General features: G+C 29.2%; 1 pseudogene; it reads right to left on the reverse strand.

Moving 5' to 3' along the window:
• Window positions 1-15: 15 nt before the first annotated feature.
• LOC112600869 lies at window positions 16-4,992 on the reverse strand (annotated as a pseudogene).
• Between the last annotated feature and the right edge of the window lie 6 nt (window positions 4,993-4,998).

Here is a 4,998-nt window from a genome sequence, read left to right on the forward strand (position 1 = left end):
TATATATATATATACAAGCACATTATATGTGATAAATTTGATAAACACTATAAAATAAGCTTCAGATTGTACCTCAACTGCTATCTTATGTAACAAATCAGACGTTTCAGTTCCCGTTTGTTCTACCATTTTGTAAAAAAATCCATCTTTATTTTTCAACAGATTATGAGGGTGGTCGAATTCAACCATTGTCCCTGCGTCCATGACGAGCACCTTGTCAGAATCCATAACCGTGTTCAGACGGTGAGCGATCGTTAACACTGTACAAGACCGAAATTTATTTCTTATCGTGTTTTGAATCAAAGCGTCGGTCCTGAAAATAAAAAATAATACAATACACGCGGTTTTACGATTAAACGAGAACATAATATTGCAATCGATTTTATATGATCTGTATGAATTACTGTGAATCGACATTGGCAGTAGCTTCGTCCAGAACGAGGATCTTATTACTACGCACTATAGCTCTGGCTAAACACACTAATTGTCTTTGACCCACGCTGAAATTAGATCCGCCTTCGGACATTTTTGAATTAAGACCGTCGGGCAAATCCTCTACGACGGTTTTAAGTTCTACCTTAAACAGTATTAAATCAATAAAACTTAACTCGACAAATTTTTTTTAGCTTTAAATTGATAAATTGTGTTTGGAAATTAAAATTAAAAATATATACTTCTTCTAAAGCATTCCAGAGGACATGATCTGGGTATTCGTCTAATGGATCAAGGATTTTTTCGCATTGATCCCGAAAACAAAACCGGTTCTTGAGGAATTATTGAAATTTTGAAACGTAAATCGTGTAACCCTATTTCGTGTATTTCTATACCATCGATAGTGATATTGCCCTCGTTGAAAGCTAATCTAAATAACGCTGCTATCAACGACGATTTTCCTGCACCAGTTCGACCAACAATTCCTATCTAAATTTAAAAAAATGATCTGAATCCCAAAGCTGTTAAGATAAAATAAATAAGACATAAGAGTACGTAATTGTTTATAATACTTTTTCCATTGCCTGAATTTGAATATTAAGATTTTTTAAAACATGTTCCGTATCTGAACTGTAACGTAGATAAAAGTTTTCAAAGGCGATTTGACCTTTATCTGGCCATTCTTTTGGTGGTTTTTTATCTAAAATGAATATAAGGAAATATTTATTGTTTAACAATTATATTGTAATTTTTGTTAAATATTTTACATTAAAATCAGCACTGACCATAGTTTGTTAACTATGATGAATAAAATATAAGACTAATGTTTAACTATAAATTATTATTTTACTTATTAATAGGCATAACAAGCTAAAGATAGTGTACATGAATATTATTTTTAAGTATCAGTATATTATTAAAATATTGTACTATAAAATTCATACAACTGAATAGTACTTATGAACATTCCAAAACTTTTTTTTTATATTTTACCTATTCACTTTTCCTTATAAAAGTTTTTAAGATATTAACGTACACTACGGTTTTAAAGGCCATTAAGCATGACAACATAAAAGTAACGAGTTCTTAACATTAAGTTATGTACATAAAATGATTATTACCCACAGGAGATTTAAGAGCAGCTTCTTGAGGGATGTTAGTATACTCAACTACTCTTTCGGCAGATGTCATTTGGTTTTCTAATTCAGATAAGTATTTTATACAAAATTGAAGACTTCCCGTCAATCTAATTGCTTGAGTTAAGACCAATCCAACATCTCCCCCTAATCTATCTAAAAATTGAAAGAAATTAAACAAAGAAAAAAAAATGATCTGTATAATATTACCATTGTCAATGATTAAGAAACTAAAAGTTAAAATACATAAATAAATCAAGCATATTATGTCCAACCAAAATCCAAATGCTCCACTTGATGTCATATATAAATAACAAGTCGAGGTATGTATATTCTGTAAATTATAAATAAAATACTAAAATTTTATTATGAAACAATTTGTTAACTTTACTAGGTGTTCATCAAATTCTTTGCTTAAAATTTCCTCAGTTTCAAATGCACGGACAGTAGATATTCCTTGGAGTGACGCATTAATATATCCATAAATGGGACTTCGATCTATATTTTATTTAAAAAAAAAATGTGTTGTCTCAAAGTTCTTTTCACTCGTAATATGTTTGCAGTTTATACATTTTAGAGAATAATTAATTCTACACTTACTTACTCCTTCCAATCGTTTGACACTACGTAATGTTGATAAACAAAAACAAACAATATAATAACAAGTCAATCCTATGACGAAAGTCGGTAAAATAAAATAAAAATCAATGAAACCAACCACTACAAGAGTCCCCAGAATATGCAATGTTAGCTAGTAAAAAAAAAACACTAATACATAAATGTGCAAATTAAATGAAATAAGCAATTACCTGCACGAAATCCAATAAAGGTAATGGTAATATTTCATCAATAACTCCAATATCTTTGGTAAAGCGATTAAGAATTTGACCTAAAAATTAATTTTATTTATCTATTGAATGAAATAATAAAAATTTATTGAAAAATGTGATACCTGATGGATTTGTGTTAAAGAAATACATTGTTGCTGTGGTAATAGCATTGAACATATTGTTATGTAAATTCATAGAAGTAGCTATAAAAAATGATACGAGTGTAGCACATCTCATGAAGATAGCTATAATCATAGCTATGTTTATAACAGTGTATATTATAACACAAAACTGGTGAGATATTATCCAAGTCGTATCAAATAATGAGTATGTAATATAATTAGTGATATTCGTAGATTTACTCTCAGTATTACGAAATACGTTATCTTCTAGATTAACCCTAAACAAATTGTATAATTTTTAGCGTTGAATTAAAGCTGATAAATAAAATAAATGTAAAAATACCAATAACTTATCCAATAATCTCCACCAGTACCAAGAATTTGAGTGAAGACACATATGAATAATAAAAATGATATTTTAAAAGCATTTCCTCCGGCAGAAATATAAGACAAATAAATACTAAGTGATATCTTTCCAGAAGATCGAGTTTCAGCTACTTCAATAGGTTCTGACTGAGTACCGTTTAATTTATTTTCATCAATAGACGACGAAATACTTATGATAGAACCATGGCGAGATAAACTCGAATGCTGCTCCAGACTGTTATTAGTTACATTTTTAATATCGATTTCACTATCGGTTGTTTCCTCCGATGACTTCAACAATTGTGTAAAGTCTAAGCCAGAAGATTGAAGTTCTTGATACGAACCCTCGGCTGATATATTAGACTTTAAAACAATAATTAATAATTATTAAAAAATTTAACTTCCACATCGACAACCTAAAACAATTCTTACATTTTCCATCAGAACAATCTGATCAACACTCGACAAGTATTGTATTTGATGAGTAATGAGAATACAAGTTTTCTCTTTGAGATAATCTGTAAGTTAGAAACATATTTTATTAAATAAGAGTTCTAACGATAATTATATACGACATTAATACCCTTAATGCATTTTTCAAACAAATGTTTTCCGACGTGCGTGTCAACAGCAGACAGAGGGTCGTCTAATAAATAAATATCGGCTTGTTTATATACAGCTCTGAAAAAAACAAATAATATATTAAACGATTATTCGAAATTATCATAGACAGTACTAATTTCCTACTTGCCTCGCTAGATTTACTCTCGCTCTTTGACCTCCACTAAGTGAAACTCCTCTCTCTCCTACTAAAGATCTGTCGCCATACGGAAGTTGTTTGAAATCGGTTTTCAACGCGCATACTCTTATCACCTGAAAATTAACTTTCATGAAATTTTCGATTTTTATTGTTATGATGTTTATTTATATTTTGAAAACAATACTTCATTATAACGATTATAATCCATCGGCGAACCAAAAAGTATATTCTGCTGAATTGAACCGTTAAATAACCATGGTTCTTGAGATGCGTATGATACTGTACCGGATACGGTAATACTTCCTTCGCTGAGTGGTAATTCTCTTAAAATCGCTTGAATCAATGAACTCTGCATAATAAAGAAGGTTTTATAGTGTCATTATTTTAATGGTTTTCTAAAGCGCAGTTGTATACTTTTTCCAGCTCCTACGGGTCCAATGATTGCAACCAATCGCCCTGGTTTAACAGATAAACTAATGTTATTTAAAGAGTTATCGGGTTGATTTGGTATCCATTTAGCCGTTGCATTTGAAACGTCTATTCCAAAACTATGCAATTGCTTCGTATCTTTTTCATTACCATCGCTGTTCTCTGTGTTATAGTCGTAATTAATATTTAACATTTCTTTGTCATTTTTTGTTTTTGTTTCTGATTTCAATAAGAATAGTTTATTGTTTTTGTCCTTTTCATCTTGTAGTAAAAATGACTTTTCAATAAAAGTAATTATAATTGATTATTTATATATTTATTATTTTATTTTCATATATATATTTAATATTGTTTTCATATTTTAGAATATATGATGGTCTATTATTTTTATACCTGAATTCGCTTAATGGATATTAGCATCTCAGCTAGTGTTATAATACCCATAGGGAAAAATACTGTCATTGTTGTCATTAACATAGTATAATATGATATTATAACGAAAACCTATAAAATAAGTTAGGTAATAATGATAATAAAAGTATTGTGAAATAATAGTGTTATTAACTACTATATTTACTTGTTGTGTACTTATGTTATTTCCTAATAATATATATGATAAAATACTAATAAAAAACGCAAATCTAAAATGAAATATTCTGAATGATTGCAAAAATACTTTTATCCATGTTGCTCTTTTTATCTGTTTAATTTCCATCCTGTAACAAACCAATAATTCATATTTATTTTATGAGGCAATAATAATAAAGTGTTTCTAAAGCAAATACTTTCTGGCATATTGTACTAGCAATGCAAACGGTTTTTCCCATGTGTACATCTTAATCACTTGTATACCTGATATTATTTCATTCATCAGTCTAACTCTTTCATCAGTTCTAGGTGCTGTTTTTGATCGATAGTCCGAT

This window comes from Melanaphis sacchari, unplaced genomic scaffold, assembly GCF_002803265.2.
Source record: "Melanaphis sacchari strain LSU unplaced genomic scaffold, SCAv2.0 Contig730_pilon_pilon, whole genome shotgun sequence".
Taxonomy (NCBI): domain Eukaryota; kingdom Metazoa; phylum Arthropoda; class Insecta; order Hemiptera; family Aphididae; genus Melanaphis; species Melanaphis sacchari.